General features: G+C 36.6%; 1 protein-coding gene and 2 pseudogenes across 3 annotated transcripts in view; 2 read left to right on the top strand and 1 right to left on the bottom strand.

Annotated features, from left to right (window-relative positions):
* Positions 1–11,975, top strand: part of LOC143659973 (keratin, type II cytoskeletal 8 pseudogene) — a 30,079-nt pseudogene extending 18,104 nt beyond the window's left edge.
* LOC143659412 (origin recognition complex subunit 1 pseudogene) overlaps positions 1–18,182 on the bottom strand; it is a 117,656-nt pseudogene that overhangs the window by 60,017 nt on the left and 39,457 nt on the right. The gene's annotated exons all lie outside the window — the stretch shown is intronic.
* Positions 1–18,182, top strand: part of ITFG1 (integrin alpha FG-GAP repeat containing 1) — a 343,198-nt gene that overhangs the window by 309,645 nt on the left and 15,371 nt on the right. The gene's annotated exons all lie outside the window — the stretch shown is intronic.

Raw genomic sequence — 18,182 nt, 5'->3', positions numbered from 1 at the left:
TAACTGGAATCCTTCACTGGGCATAAAATGTTAAAATCCCAGATCATATCCTAGGACACCACAGATAATATACAGATTCAAATTGTAAAAGATAGGAACAACTGGCCTGGAGCCCAAGTGGTGGCACTGTGCCATTAGAAGTCCTTTTTATAGAGCACTAAGACAAATATCACACTTTGTTTTCAACTAAGGACAAGATTGCAGTGATGCTGAACAGGATGAGATGTGGAATTAGGCTGCCTAAATTGAAATCCCATCTCTACCACCCAATAATCTTGCGGTTTGGGTCAAATTGCCCTACCTTTCAATTTCTTCATGATAAAGTAGGAATAATAATCGTACTAACCCTCACACAAATATTGTCAAAAATAATTGAACTACAGTAGAAGCACATGCCACAGTGGTTTGTACAGCATAGCATTCAATAGCTATTCATTCTTTTATTATTGCCTACTGAAGTATTTTGTGTGAGTGTGTTTTTTAATACTCTGTTCTTTTATGGTTTTCCTCTTTTTCATTTTAATTGATGTCAATGAAGTATTGTTTCAGAGCAGCCATTTTGATATTAACAAATAATTCTTGGAATGCTTTTCTCTTCCAAGGAAAAGCATGTTTTTCTTTAACACAAAACATTGGTTATTTGACTCTCTCCTTTTATCTCATTTGTAGAGAGATACTATTTTGCTAGATGAAAATTCACTGTAGCTTAAAGTATTGCAGATAGATAGATTTCAATGTTCGTTTGACTCAGAAAAAGACATATACACACACACATATGCATATTCAGATACTAAGGAGATAAAATTTCAGCGACTTTTTCTCTAGCACATTTTCCCTTTGTGCGTTTCCAGCTTCATCTTACATTAACATGTGTACATTATTTAAGTTTTATTTTTGATAGATGTTAAAACAAGAGTTATGGTAGGGTTCATGACTGGGATTTTTAGACAGAAGTTGGCTTCAGTATTTTACCTAAAAACAGTACATGAGAATTATTACAATGTAATTCATTCTTCTATCCTGACTATTTATTTAATTTGGGACCTTAAATTATAGCATAATCTATTTTATAATGGCATTACACGTATACCTTGGAGGTATTGCAAGTTCAGTTCCAGACCACCTCATTAAAGCAAATATCATAATAAAACAAGTCACACGATTTTTTTGGTTTCCCAAAACATATAAAAGTTATGTTTATACTACATTGTTGTCTATTAAATGTGCAGTAGCATTATGCCTAAAAAAACAAAAGTATAGAACCACGAAACAGCAGTCCTTGGCTCCTTCTCCAGTCTCTGGTTTGGCTTGCCTGCCCACTTCTTCAGCTTCCACTATGTTCATCATGATCACCCAGAAGTCCTACAAGATGTTTACTTCTGGCACTCACATCAGCTTAATCCTGGATGGACAGTGGTGGCAGCAGCTTCTGGGGTGGCCAGGGCAGGCATGGGTCTGGTTGGGAGCTATAGCAGGGCAGGGAGTGCAGGAAGCATCACAACATCCCATTGAACCAGAGCCTGCTGAGCCCCTTTAAGCTGGAGGTGGACCCCAATATCCAGGCCATGCAGATGCAGAAGAAGGAGCAAATCAAAACCCTCAACAAGTTTTCTTCCTTCATCAACTAGGTACAGTTCTTGGAGCAGCAAAACAAGATGCTAGAGACCAGGTAGAACTTCCTGCAGCAGCAGAACACAGCTCAGAGCAACATGGACAACATGTTTGAGAAGCTGAAGCTGGAAGCAGAGTTTGGCAACATGCAGGGGCTGGTGGAAGACTTCAAGAATAAATATGAGGATGAGATCAACAAGCAAAGAGATGGAGAATGAATTTGTCCTCATCAAGGATGTGGATGAAGCTTGCATGAACAAAGTAGAGCCAGAGTCCCACCTGGAACGGCTGACTGATAAGATTAACTTCCTCAGGCAGCTGTATGGAGAGGAAATCCATGACCTGCAGGCTGTGATCTCAGACACATCCATGGTCCTCTCTATGGACAACAGCTGCCTCCAGGACTTGGATGGCATTGTCACCAAGGTCAAGGCCCAGTAAGAGGACATTGCCAACTATAGCCAGGCTGAGCCCGAGAGCAAGTACCAGGTCAAGTACAAGTAACTGCAGATGCTGGCCAGGAAGCATGGGTATGGCCTTTGCTGCACAGAAACAGAGGTCTCTGAGATGAACCAGAGCATCAGCCAGCTCCACACTGAGATCAAGGATCTCAGTGGATAGAGAGTTTCTCTGGAAGCTGCCATTGCTGATGCCAAATAGCATGGGGAACTGGCCATTAAGGATGCCAATGCCAAGCTGGCCCAGCTGGAGGGTGCCCTGCACCAGGCCAAGCAAGACATGGCATGCCAGCTGCACAAGTACCAGGAGCTGATGAATGTCAAACTGGCCCTGGATGTTGAGATCACCACCTACTGCAAGCTGTTGGAGGACAAGGAGAGCCAGCTGTAGTTTGGGATACAGAACATGAGTATTCATAGGAAGACCTCCAGTCGGCTACTCAGGTCCACTGTGCCTGGCCTTCAGGGGCCTCACAGGCACCAGCAACAACTATGGCCTGAGGTGTTTCCACTCCAACTCCAGCTTCTTCAGCCACATCAGCTCTGCTAAGGCCATGGTTGTGAAGATTGAGACCCACGATGAGAAGCTGGCGTCCGAGTTGTCCGATATCCTGCAGAATGAACTGCCACTGCAGCTTCTCCCAGGCTATCCCCTTGCCGTGGCTGCCCTAGAGCCCGAGGACAAGGAGTCGTGCAGGGGATCGTAGGGAACAGGAGACCAGGGCTGCCCCTTCTTGCCCATGTCTCCACCTAAAAACCAGTTTTGTCTTTTCCAAAATAAAGACCCAGTTGACTCTGCCAACCCAGGAAAAGACAAAGTACATACCTTAATTTTTAAATGCTAAAAAGTGATAACCATCATCTGAGCCTTCAGCAAGTCATAATCTTTTTGTTGGTAGAGGGTCTTACCTTGATGTTGATGGCTGCTGACTGATCAGGGTGGTGGTTGCTGAAGTTGGAATGACTAGGGCAATTTCTTAAAATAAGACAACAAGTTTGCCACATCAATGAACTCTTCCTTTCTTGAAAGATTCCTCCATAGCATGTAATGCTGACTGATAGCATTTTACCCACAGGGGAACTTCTTTCAGCATTGGAGTCAGTCCTTTCAAACCCTGCTGCTGCTTTATCAACTAAGTTGATTTAATATTCTAAATCCTTTGTTGTCATTTCAACAGTGTTCACAGCATATTACCAGAAATAGATTCCATATCCAGAATCCACTTTCTTTGCCCATCCATAAGAAGCAACTCATCTGTTAAAATTTTATTATGAGTTTGCCACAATTTGATTACATCTTCAGACTCCACTAATAATTCTAATTCTCTTGCTGTGTTGACCACATCAGTAGTTACTTCCTCCACTGAAGTCTTGAAACCCTCAAAGTTATCCATGATGGTTAGAATCACCTCCTTCCAAACTCCTGTTGCTATTTTGACCTCTTCCCATGAACACAAATGTTCTTTATAGCATTTAGAAGAGTGAATCCTTTCAAAAAGGTTTTCAATTTACATTGCCCAGATCCATCAAAGGAATCACTGTAGCAGCTAGAGCCTTACAAAATTTGTTTCTTAAATAATAAGACTTGACAGTCAAAATGATTTCTTAATCCATGAGCTGCAGAATAGATGTTGTGTTAGCAGGAATTAAAATTCATTTCATTGTTCATCTCCATCGGAGCTGAGTAACCAGGTGCATTGTCAATGAGCAGTAATATTTTGAAAGAAATTTTTTTTTCTGAACAGTAGTTCTCAACAGAGGGCTTAAAATATTCAGTAAACCATGTTGTAAACAGATGTGCTGTCATCCAGGCTTTGTTGGTCCATTTATAGAAAGAGTATATTTATATGGAAGAGTATAAATTGTATAGGAGAGGTTTTATTCTCAGTAAAACAGTAGACTTTATAGGAGAAACAACATGGAGGCAGGTAAACCAATTAGAAGGCTATTAAAATAAATCAGGCGAAAGATGATGGTGACTGGCTTAGATCTAGGTTGCCCTGGAGGTAGAAAGAAATGTTTGGATTGTGGTTATATTTTAAAGGTATCACCAACATGATTTCCGGACAAATTGGATGGAGGGTATGAGAGAAAGAGTAATCAAGGGTAAGTCTAGGTGTGTGGGCCTGAGCCAACTGAAAAGATGGAGTTGCCATAACTGAGATGGAGCAGGTTGAGAAAAAAACATACTCTCTTGAACAAGTCTGTGATGTCTTTTCTTCATGGAACTAGAGCTGTTGAGTTTAAAGTGGTATAACCTCTTTTTAGAAATCAGATTTTCTATGTTTACAAAGAACTCTTAAAAACTCCTACTCCTTGATCCAGTAACCATTATCTAGAAATATATTATAAGAAAATAATCTGGGTGCAAAGATTGATATGCAGAGATGTTCAGTACAGCATTATTTATATAGGTAAAAATTTGGAAAGCTTTAATAGGGGATCAATTATTAATTAATTTTTATTAATAACAGGATATTATGTAGGCAACAAAATTATGTATTCTATAATGTGTGTAGATACAGTTTTGAGAAAAATAATTTAGAAGGGTGTACATAATAGGGTTTTTACATTGTATTAACTTTGATTTTCTCTTACTAAAGGATTTGGGGTGTTGTGTTAATCTTTCCCTTTTTTATCCACCTTTTAAAAAATTGTAATGACATGAGTAAATATTCATGAAATAATCTTGTGTTTAAAAAGCAGTAAAACTAAAGTATGCTAAAATGCTTATTTATGCATGCACATGACCAAGGGAAAAATTACAGATTAAAAATATACTAAAATATAATTATCAGCTCTTCATTTTGAGATTAAAATTCTGATTTTGGTCTTTTTAGTAAGGTAACTTCAGAAAAAATAGCTTATAAGTCTGTCTTGATATCTGTTAACTCAGTCTCTGATAGTAGTCTCCTGAATTCTGTATTTAATTTTTAATTCAACTCTAATATATATTTTTTAACTCTAATATTTATATTGATAAATTAGCTAACATGCATTCAGTATATACTGTGTAAAACACTTTTCTTTTAAGCATTATTCATTTCAATCTGCACAATTCCACAAGGCAGACTGATTCTACAGCCCATGCTATTTACTATGCTACTGTATGTTTCACATACATTGTTTAATTTTGAAGAAAAGAATTGTCTATCCCTAAGTTCACTGTTCCTTTCCCTTATACCTTGCTATTCCAAAATAAGTAAGAACTACATAATCACTTGTAGATTATTCTTATTTAATTGTTACTATATATACTTTCTCCACTGATTTCACATTTCTGGGTAACTATAGTGACATTTAGCAAAATCCCCTTAAATATTGAAATTTTAGAATATTTTTTAACCTTGTCATTTAAATGTTCAGTTCCACACATAAATGCATACTGGTACTAAGTTGAATAAGATCCCTTAAAAATTCATGACCACTCACCAGAGACCTGGATTCAGTTCCTGGTGCCTGCCCATGCAAAAAAGGAAAAATTCATGTCCACCCAATATCTATTTATGTGACCTTATTTTAAAATAAGGTCTTTACAGATGTAATCAAGTTAAGAGGGAGTCATATTGAATTAGGATTAGCCCTAAATCCAGTCACTGGTGTCCTTATATAAAGAGGAACACATACAGGAAAGGCCATGTGAAGACAGAGATAGAATTTGAGGTAATAACAGCTAAAAAGTAAGGAATGCCAAGAATTGCCAGCAACCATCAAAAGCCAAGAGAGAGGCAGGGAACAGATTCTCACTTAGAGCCTCCAGAAGGAGACAACCTTACCGGCATCATAATCTTGGACTTCTGACCTCCTAAATTGTGAGAGAATAAAGTTGCTATTTTAGTCTACCCAATTTATGGTACTTAATTATGGCTACAATAAGAGACTAATACAGATACTTAACAAATATATATACTCTATAAAGAGAGGGTTGATGGAGAGAGATTGACTTCCTGAATGGTGGAGTGAGGACCTGGTGAATCTGCTCTTCTGCCTCCCACCCTTCCCCCAAAACAACAACAAAAATACTGGCAAAACAATTAAAACCAACCATTTCAGAACTCTGGAAATTAACTAAGGCCTGAAAAAAATCATTTATCCAAGAGAGACTATTGTACCTACCTAAGACAGTGGACCCTGTGGTGTTTTAACAAGGAGCTATTCCCATCTTCCCTCCCTCCCTAGCTGAGTGGCACAGTAACCATGGAAAGCTAAGCAGCCTCACAGCCAGTGCAGAGGACTGACCACTTACGAGCCTGTATAGAAACCACATCCCCACAGCATAGTCAATATTTTGTCTAAATAAGAAGCTGCTTAGAAAATCTCCATTTTCAGGGTATTGTAGCAATTAGATTTGACTCAGAGCTCAGCACAGGGAGTGGAGGTAGACGTTACCAAAAAGAAAGCAATCTGCTGACATCTTGGCACCTACAGCTGTGAATTCAGGTGCTGCAAGCAAGAGCCTTGCCAAAAATCAGTAAAGGAAGTTGCAGGTAACTAGAGAGCCATAGGGAATTCTGAAAAGCTCTGACATATTCCTGGTGATCTAGAAGGCTATACACATGCCTAGAAAGGAAAAGACTGCATTTACTCAACTCAGCTCCATTCTAACTGAACTTGACACAAAAAAATGAAAGCTACTGCTCTCCTGTAAATTGCCTGAAGTTTGAAGGTATGCCTTCACACACACCCTTGGCAAAGGGCAGAAGACATACAGGCAAGGCATTTAAGAAAATCTTCTAACCAATCACTGGCTGACCAATGAATTATACTGACTTGGTATGTCCCCTTAGGAAGTCAAGTTTAAAAATAAGTACAGGGTGGTATGACTGTGGCTTGGTGGCAGAATTCTTGCCTACCATGCCGGAGACCCAGGTTTGATTCCCAGTGCCTGCCCATACAAAAATAAAATAAATAAGTACAGGGGGTGCAAGGATACTTCAGTGGTAGAATTCTTACCTGCTATGCGGAAAACTCAGGTTCGATTCCTGACCCATGCGCTTCCCAAGCAAACAAACAAAAAACCAAACAAAAAAATTCAACAATTGGTGCTGCAGTAAGGGAATAGTCACATGGAAAAAGAATGAAATGTGTCCCCTGCCATACAGTATACAAAAAAAAGTAATAAGTACAGAAAAGACTTGAATAGGCCTTTCACCAGGTCTTCCAAAGAAGGTAAACAAATGGCCAATAAACACATGAAAAAATGCTCAACTTCATTAACCATCAGGGAAATGCAAATCAAAACCACAATGGTGTGCCATTTCACACCTAATAGAATGGTTATGATTTTAAAAATGGAAATTAAGTGTTGGAAAAGATAGGGAGAAATAGGAATCCTTATACAGTATTGTTAAACAGCTTGGCAATTCCCCAGAAGGTTAAGTACAGACTTACCATATGACCAAAAAGCCCACTACTATGTATATAAACAAAGAATTGAAAACAGGGATTAGAACAGATATGTGTACACATATGTTCATAGAAGCATTATTCACAATTTCCAGAAGGTTGAAGCAGCCTAAGTGTCCATCAATAGATGAATAGATAAACAAAATATGGTATATACATACAATACAATTTTAAAAGAGAATGAAGTTCTGATGTATGCCACAAAATGGCTGAACCTTGAAGACATGTTGATTAAAAAAAGCCAGACACAAAAGGACTAATACTGTATCACTTCACTTATATGAAATAAGCAGAATATGAAAAATCATAAAGTCATAAACTAGAATACACACTACCAGGTACCAGGTAGAGCTGAGCAGTAGGGAATTATGTTTAATTTGTATTTAGCTTCTATTTGTGGTGATGAAAAATGTTGGCAATAGAAATGATGGTGATGGAGACACAAATTTGCAAATGTAACTAACACCAATGAATTGTGTATTTAAAAGTACATAAAAAGGGAAATTTTAGTTTCTATATTAGTTACCAGGAATAAAAAAATAGAACTGTACAACACAAAGACTGAATACTAATGTAAAATATAGGCTATAGTTAATAGTATAATTACACTAATAATGTTTCATCAATTGTTAAAAAATACTACACTAATACAAAATGTCATTAATAGGGAAAACTTTATTGTGATGGGGTTGGAGTCATGGGAAATCTGGGCTTCCTGCGTGATTCTTCTGTAAACCTACAACTGCCCTATTTAAAAAAAAATCATAATAAAGACATAGCACTGTGAATGTAAATAACACCAATGAACTGTAAAATTGAAGGTGAATAAAAGAGGAAATTTTAGGTTGTATATATGTTACCAGAATAAAAATTTAACACATACCCAAAATTTCAATTTAAATAAGTATAAGAACCGTAAAATTTAACAGCAACCAAAGAATTCAATTCTTTGCAGGGAGTACAAAGTCTACAGAATTAGTACAGAAAATATACTAAACAAATAAGCAAAGCAGCAAGAAAAACAAAGATAAACCAGCAAAACCCACAAACCCTGAGTTTGGTGATACAAGAGTTGTTGCATTATTTTAAAAGTCCAGTTTTCAACAACAAAAAAATACAAGACATGTAACAAAACAGGAAAATATGTCACATAAATGCGAGTGTGGGGGAGCAAGCAACAGAAAATGTCCCTGAGTAGGACCAGATGTAGTAGACAAAAACTTTAAATCAACTGTTTTAAATGTATTTAAAGACCTAAAGGAAACTATGGTTAAAGAATTAAAGTGCAAGTGTTCATCAACAGATGAACAGAAAACTGTAATGTATCCATACAATGGAATATTATTTAGCTATAAAGGGGAATTGAAGTTTTGATACATGTTACAACATGAATGACCCTTGAGAACATTATGCTAAGTGAAAGAAGCAAGCAATAAAGACAAATATTGCACGATTCCATTTATGTGAACTATGTAGAATCTAGAATAAGGAAATTCATAGTGACAGAATGTAGATTAGAGGTTAGTAGGGCTTGAGGGCAGAGAGAAATATGGGGAGTTAACAGCTTCAGGATCCAGACTTTATGTTTGGGGTGATACAGTTTTGGTAATAGATGTGGTGATGATAGCACAGGTTGATAAACTCAGTAGCAGTTAAAATGGCAAATTCTGTGTTCATGTATGTATAAATATACATAATTTAAAAAAAAGAATTATAGGATGTCCATCAACAGATAAATGGATAATTTGTAGGATATAGATATGAAGGAACATTATTCAGCCATAAGAAGGAACAAAGTACTAATAATACATGCTACCTACAACTTGGATGAACCTTGAAAACATGCAAACTGAAAGAAGCCAGACACAAAATAGCACATGTAATATGATTCCTTTCATATGATATATCCATAATAGGCAAATCCATAGGACAGAAAGCAGATTAATATTTGCCAGGTGATAAGGAAAAGGAGGAATTGTAAATGATTACTTACTGAGTATGAGGTGTTTTCCTGGGGTGATAAAAATTTTGAAACTAGAGAGTATGGTTGCATAATTTTATGAATATACTATATGCCACTGAATTGTACACCTTAAAATGACCAATTGTATATTATGTGAATTTCACCTCAATTTTTTAAATTAAAAATATGATAGCTATGCCTAACTAAACATAGAATATAAATAGAAGTCCTTTTTTAAACTCAAATAGAAATTCTGAAGTTGAAAATTATCATAGCTGAATATATACTAAAAGTTCAACGACAGGTTTCAGCTGACAGAGAATCAGCAAATTTGAATATAAATGTATTGAAATTATACAGTCTGAGTACAGAAAGAAAACAGAATGAATAAAAATGAACAGAGACCAGTAGGGCACTATAAGCATACCAGCTTACATATAATGAGAATCCCTGAAGGAGGGGAGAGAAAGAAAGGGAAAGAACAAATATTTGAAGAATTTTTCTAAAGCTTCCCAAATATGATTTTTTTTTAATATTCTGCACATATTAGAAGCTCAGCATACTCCAAGTAAAATAAACTCCAAGCCATTATAGGCAAATTGTTAAAAAGACCATCTTGGTACAAGAGATCCTCAATAAGATTAACAGTTACTTTCATCTCAGAATCCAAGGACACCAGAAGGCAGTGAGATAACTTATTCCAAGTGCTCAAAGAAAAAACAATCAACGAAGAACTCTATATCCAGCCAAACTATTCCTCAAAAGTGAAGGAAAATAGCAGAACTATGTGATGATATCGTGAGCCATTGATTGTATAATATGGTTGGACTGTATGTATGTGACTGTTTCTCAATAAAAATATTTCAAAAGAAAAAGAAAAAAAATGAGGGAGAGTTTTAGAAATTCTCAGAACATAAACGGCAAGAATTTATCACTGGTAAACATGCCCTACAAGAAATATTAAAGGGAATCCTTCAGGTTAAACTGAAAAGGACACTAGACATAATTCATATCCACACAAATGAAGAGCACCAGTAAATCTAACTATAAATAAATATAAAAGAAGGTATAAATGTATATTTTTGTGTGTACCTCTTTTCTCCTTTATGATTTAAAAGATACTACTTAAAGCATTCATTACAAAACTGTGTTTATATGGGCTCATAATGTACAAGGATGTAATTTGCATGACAGTAGCAAAAAGGGGGGAGGAATGGCTGAGCCACATTTGAGTAAAGTTTTTGCATGCTATTGAAATTAAGTTGTTATTAATATCAGGATTGCTTTTAATATACAAATTTTAATCCCCAAGGCAGCCAATATGAAAATAACTTTAAAAAATCTAATGAAACCAGTATATAGAAAATATAGAAAACAAATGGCAAAAGACAGGCATAAATCCTACCTCATCAGTAACCCTATTAAATTAAAATGGATTAAAAATTCCAATTAATAGGCAGAAATTGAAATAATGGATAAAAGATAATGTGATCCAACTATTTGCTGCCTACAAGAGACACACTTTAGAGTCATAGAAACTATTTAGTTGGTAAAAGGATGGGAAAAGATATAGCATGCAAACAGTAACCAAAAGAACTGGAGTGGCTGTACTAATATGAGACAAAGTAGACTATAAGACAAAAATTATTACTAGAAAACAAAGGACATTTTATAATGATAGTAAAAGGTCAATCCACCAGGATTGCTCTGACAATTATAAACATATGCACCTATCAACAAAGCCCCAAAATGCATGAAGCATTGGAGAAGTGAATAATTTCACAATAATAATCAAACTTCAATACCCCACTTTCAATAATGGGTTGAACAACTAGGTAGAAGATCAGCAATGAAAAAGATTTGAGCTACACTTCCAACTAGACCTAGCAAATATGTATAGAACACCCCATCCATTAAAGTACAATATACATTCGTCTCAAGTACACATGGAGCATTCTCCAGGATAAACTCTCTACTAAGTCATGAAACAAGCCTCAATAAATTTAATAGGATTGGAATCATACAAAGTTTGTTCTCCAACTATAATGGAATGAAATTAGAAATCATTAACAGAAGGAGATTCACAAATAGGTTGAAATTAACATACTCCTAAGTAACCAATGGGTCAAAGAAGAACACCAAGGAAATTAAAAAATACTTTGAGTTGAATGAAAACGAAAACAATTTACCTAAGTGTTTAGGATGCAGCTAAAGCAGTGCTTATAAGGAAATTTATAATGTAAATGCCTATATTTAAGAAGAAGACTCTGAAATCAATAACCTAATCTTCTACCATAAAAATCTAGAAAAAGAAAAGCAAACTAAATCCAAAGCAATGAGACACTAATATAAGGAATTGAAATAAGTGAAATAGAGAATAGAAAAACATAGAGGAAATAAACCAAAAGTCATTCTTTAAAAAGTTCAGCAAATTGCCAAACCTTTAGCTAGACTGACCAAGAAAAAGAAGTCTCAAATTAATGCAATCAAGGATGAAAGAGAAGTATCACTACCAACCTTACAGATATAAAACTGAAGGTATGCAAATGGCCAATACACATATGTAATAATGCACATCATTAGACAATAGGGAAATGCATAGCAAAACCACAATGACATACCGGTTCATACCCACTTGGATGGCTATAATCAAAAAGACAAACAATAATACAAGTGTTAGGAAAGATGTGGAAAAATTGGAGCCCTCATAACACTGCTGGTGGAAATGTAAAATGTTGCAACTGCTTTGGAAAAAAGTTTATTAGTTCCTCACAATATTGCATAGAGTTGCCATGTGACCTAGCAATTCCACTCCCAGATATATACTTAAAGAAATGAAAACCTAAGTTGACGCAAAAACTTGTACACACATGTTCATCACAACATTATTCATAATGGCCAAAAAGTGGGAATCAGCCAAATGTATATCAACTGATGAATGAATAAATAAAATGCAGTATGGCCATATAATGGAATATTACTTGACAATTAAAAGGAATGAAGTACTGAAATATGCTACAGCAGTGATGAACCTGAACACATTATTCTTAATGCAACAAGCCAGGTGCAAAAGACCACAAATTATATGATTGCATTTAAATGAACTCTCCAAAACAGGTATATCTATATAGTCAGAAAGAAGAGTAATGGTAACCTACAGCTGGGAGAGCGGGGGTTGGAAATAGAAGTGATTGCTAATGGGTAGGGGGGTTTCTTCTTGGAGCAATAAAAATATTCTAAAATTAGGTTATGCGGCTGGTTGCACAACTCAATGAATATACTTAAAACCACAGAACTGTACACTTTCAAATGGATGATTTTTATGGAAGGTGAATTATACCTATAAAGCTCTATTGTTTTTTTGTGTGTGTATGTGTCATTAATAGTAATGAAATAAGGAACTAGAGATTTAGTTTCACTTTTTTATCCTTAAAGAATCAGTTCTAAGAAGGGGGTCAAGATGGCAGCTTAGCGAGGTGTGGGACTTAGTTCTTCCTCCAGAACAGTTAATAAATAGCCAGGAACAGTACATAACAACTGCTGGGGCCATATCAGTGACCAGATGCACAGTGTACACCAGTCGGGACCAGCTGGACTGGTTGTGAGCCCACCCAGAATCATGAGTTCCCCAAGCCATGGCAGCCGCTGCTCCTCCCCCACAGGCTGCTTCCCAGAGGTGAAACGAAAAGAGAGTTTGCCAGCGGCAGGGGCTGAGTGAAACCAAGATCCAAATGTAGAGTTAATTAACAAATTCTGACTACTAAACATAGGCCCCCAGCTCAGCTGAACCTCAAGTAAAAGCAGAGGTCACTGGTTTTTGCCCCAGCGCAGAGGGGGCAGGGGTGATGGGAAAAGAAAAAAAACAGAGGTTTTTTTTGAATCTGAAAAGGTCTGGGCTCTGAAGGAAAGGAGGGTACACATAGGACCTGGAGATGCATAGGACACCGAGCAACCTAACAACTTAAGCTTTTAATTGGCAAATCCGAGAAACAGCGTCCTGCTCTGAAAAGGATTTCTCTCTTTCATTTGGTGGCTGTGTTTCTACAGCTTGACTGGTCTTTGGATACAGTTGCAAGGCTTCTCGGGGCTCCACTGTCCAAGGCATAGGCAGAATTAAGCTTCCTTGAGAGCTTGTCTGGAGCCTGTGCCTTCCCCAAGAGAGGGGTGGGGCCCAGCTCAGGTGGAATCCCTCCCTCAAGGAGTTCAGTCCCCAAGGTCTGGAAAAGTGAAGCAATTAAAACCAGACTACAACCTCTCCTCTGTCTCCATCACATCCCCAGCAGGGAGAGTTGGCTGAAATTAAAGGTACTGCCTCACCTTATGCTGGTGGGACCTGCAGGCAGACAAGCGCCACCTACTGGGCAGGATAGGATATTTTGCCTTTTGGATATTGTATGTCATATCTAATTTTTCTTCTTTTTACCTTTACTGATAGTCTTCATTTCTGCACTCTTCTCCATACTTGTCTCTCCTGTTTTTTTCATATCTGTCTATAGTGCTCCCTTTAGCATTTCTTGCAGAGCCGGTCTCTTGGTCACAAATTCTCTCAGTGATTTTTTTGTCAGAAAATGTTTTAATTTCTCCCTCATCTTTGAAGGACAAGTTTGCTCGATATAGAATTCTTGGTTGGCAGTTCTTCTCTTTTAGTAATTTAAATATATCATCCCACTGTCTTCTCACTTCCATGGGTTCTGCTGAGAAATTTATGCATAGTCTTACTGGGCTTCCCTTGTATGTGATGGATTGCTTTTCTCTTGCTGCTTTCAAGATTCTCTTTCTCTTTGACATCTGACATTCTGATTAGTAAGTTTCATGGAGTATGTCTATTTGCATCTATTCTGTTTGGGGTATGCTGCACTTCTTGGATCTGTAATTTTATGTCTTTCATAAGAGTTGGGATATGTTCAGTGATAATTTCCATTAGTTTTTCTGCTCCCTTTCCCTTCTCAGAGCCCAGAGGCTTCATGGGAAAGCCTTTCAATCTGCTGGGTCTTCCCCCTCAGGGAAAACTGACACATGACTCTTTCCTCCTGACAGAAGGCCAGTTTGGTCTGGGAAAATCTGGCTGGGCTTTATAATACCTAAGTAGACCCACCTGAGAGGGGGAAACAGGCACCATACAGACTGGGCAAGAAACAAGAAAAAAAGAACTGAAAAATATTGATCCATTTAACAAAACCTAAGCTAGAAGTCCACAATAAGCTGAACTGAATGTCAAAGAACAGACAGACAGCAAAGTCATCCAGCAAGAAAATCCTAGGTAAAAAAAAGTGAAAACAATCTCCAAAATAAACTAATTAAGGTAATAAATGCCTAGATGCCAGCAAAAAAATAATGAATCATACTAGGAAAATTGAAGATATGGCCCAGTCAAAGGAACAAACCAACAATTCAAATGAGATACAGGAGTTGAAACAATTAATTCAGAATGTTCAAATGGACATGGAAAACCTCATCAAAAATCTAATCAGTGAAATGAGGGAGGATATAAAGAAGACAAAGGATGAACAAAAAGAAGAAATCGAAAGTCTGAAAAAACAAAGCACAGAACTTATGGGAATGAAAGGCATAGTAGAAAAGTTGGAAAAAACAATGGAAACATTCGATGTCAGATTTCAAGAGGCAGAAGATAGGATTAGTGAACTGGAGGACAGGACATCTGAAATCTGACAAGCAAAAGAAAATATAGGGAAAAGAATGGAAAAATATGAGCAGAGACTCAAGGAATTGAATGACTAACATGAAGCGCCTGAATATACATGTTGTGGGTGACCCAGAAGGAGAAGAGAAGGGAAAGGGAGGAGAAAAACTAATGGAAATTATCACTGAACATATCCCAACTCTTATGAAAGACATAAAATTACAGATCCAAGAAGTGCAGCATACCCCAAACAGAATAGATGCAAATAGACATACTCCATGAAACTTACTAATCAGAATGTCAGATGTCAAAGAGAAAGAGAATCTTGAAAGCAGCAAGAGAAAAGCAATCCATCACATACAAGGGAAGCCCAGTAAGACTATGCATAGATTTCTCAGCAGAACCCATGGAAGTGAGAAGACAGTGGGATGATATATTTAAATTACTAAAAGAGAAGAACTGCCAACCAAGAATTCTATATCGAGCAAACTTGTCCTTCAAAGATGAGGGAGAAATTAAAACATTTTCTGACAAAAAAATCACTGAGAGAATTTGTGACCAAGAGACTGGCTCTGCAAGAAATGCTAAAGGGAGCACTATAGACAGATATGAAAAAAACAGGAGAGACAAGTATGGAGAAGAGTGCAGAAATGAAGACTATCAGTAAAGGTAAAAAGAAGAAAAATTAGATATGACATACAATATCCAAAAGGCAAAATGGTAGAAGAAAGTACTGCCCATACAGTAATAATACTAAATGTTAATGGATTAAACTCCCCAATCAAAAGACATAGACTGGCAGAACTGGTTAAAAAACAGGACTCATCTATATGCTGTCTACAGGAAATTCATCTTAGACCCAAGGATAAACATAGGTTGAAAGTGAACAGTTGGGAAAAGATATTTCATGCAAATAACAATCAGAAAAGAGCAGGAGTAGCTATATTAATATCCAACAAATTAGACTTCAAATGTAAAATAGTTAAAAGAGACAAAGAAGGACACTATGTATTAATAAAAAGAACAATTCAACAAGAAGACATAACAATCATAAATATTTATGCGCCACGCCAGAATGCTCCAAAATACATGAGGCAAACACTGAAAGAGAAATAGACACATCTACCATAATAGTTGGACACTTCAACTCCCCACTTTAATCAGTGGATAGAACATCTAGACAGAGGATCAATAAAGAAACAGAGAATCTGAATAATACAATAAATGAGCTATATTTAACAGACATTTATAGAACATTACACCCCACAACAGCAGGGTATACCTTTTTCTCAAGTGCTCATGGATCATTCTCAAGGATAGACTATATTCTGGGTCACAAAGCAAGCCTCTATAAATTGAAAAAGATTGAAATCATACCAAACACTTTCTCAGATCATAAAGGAGTGAAGTTGGAAATCAGTCATAGGCAGAGTGCCAGAAAATTCACAAATATATGGAGGCTCAACAACACACTCTTAAACAACCAGTGGGCCACAAAAGAAATTACAAGTGAAATCAGTAAATATCTAGAGGCAAATGAAAATGAAAACACGACATATCAAAATTTATGGGATGCAGCAAAGGCATTGCCCTAAATGACTATATCAAAAAAGAAGAAAGAGGAAAAATCGAGGAATTAATTGTCCACTTGGAAGAACCAGAGGAAGAACTGCAAACTAACCCCAAAGCCAGCAAAAGGAAAGAAATAATGAATATTAGAGCAGAAATAAATGAAATTGAGAACGTGAAAACAATCAAGAAAATTTTAAAAAACAGAAGTTCTATGAGAAAATCAGTAAGATTGATGGACCCTTAGCGAAGTTGACAGAAAGAAGAAGAGAGAGGATGCAAATAAAATCAGAACTGGAGGAGGAGACATAACCATTGACCCCACAGAAATAAAGGAAGTAATGAGAGGATACTATGAACCACTTTATGCTAATAAATACAACAATGTAGATGAAATGGACAACGTTCTAGAAAGGTGTGAACAACTAACATTGACTCAAGAAGAAATAGATGACCTCAGCAAACCAGTCACAAGTAAAGAAATTGAATCAGTCATTAAGAAGTTCTCCAAAAAGAAAAGTCCAAGACCTGATGACTTCATGTGAATTCTATCAAACATTCCAGAAAGAATTAGTACCAATCCTGCTCAAACTCTTCAAAAAAAATTGAAGAGGGAAAACTACCTAACTCATTCTACAAAGCCAACATCGCCTTCATAACAAAGCCAAACAAAGATATTATGAAAAAAGGAAACTACAGACCAGATCTCTCTTATGAATATAGATGCAGAAATCCTCAACAAAATTCTTGCAGATCGAATCCAGCAGCATATTAAAAGAAGCATACACCATGACCAATTAGGATTCATCCTAGGTATGCAAGGATGGTTCAACATAAGAAAATCAATTAATGTAATACAACATATCAACAAATCAAAGCAGAAAACCACATGACCATCTCAATTGATGCAGAAAAGGCATTTGACAAAATTCAACATCCTTTCCTGTTGAAAACACTTCAAAGGATAGGAATAGAAAGGAACTTCCTCAATATGATAAAGGGAATATATGAAAATATGAAAAACCCACAGCTAACATCTTCCTCAATGGGGAAAAACTGAAAACTTTCCCCCTAAGATCAGGAACAAGACAAGGATGTCCACTATCACCATTATTATTCAACATTGTGTTGGAAGTTCTAGCCAGAGCAATTAGACAAGAAAAAGAAAAAGAAATACAAGTCATCAAAATTGGAAAGGAAGATGTAAAACTCTCACTGTTTGCAGATGATATGATATAAAATAAATGGAAGGGCATACCGTGTTCATGGATTCAAAGACTAAATATAGTTAAGATGTCAATCTATAAATTGATTTATAGATTCCATGCAATACCAATTAAAATCCAAAAAACTTACATTTCAGAAATAGAAAACCAATAACCAAATTTATCTGGAAGGGCAGCGTGCCCCAAATAGCTAAAAGTATCCTGAGAGAGAAAAATGAAATCAGAGGTCTCACACTACCTGACTTTAAGGCATATTACAAAGCTACAATGGTCAAAGCAGCATGGTACTGGCATAAAGATAGATATAC

This window comes from Tamandua tetradactyla, chromosome 16 (assembly GCF_023851605.1).
Source record: "Tamandua tetradactyla isolate mTamTet1 chromosome 16, mTamTet1.pri, whole genome shotgun sequence".
NCBI classification, from domain to species: Eukaryota; Metazoa; Chordata; class Mammalia; order Pilosa; family Myrmecophagidae; genus Tamandua; species Tamandua tetradactyla.
The sequence above is the reverse complement of the archived record's forward strand: the minus strand, read 5'-3'. Positions and strand labels throughout refer to the sequence as shown.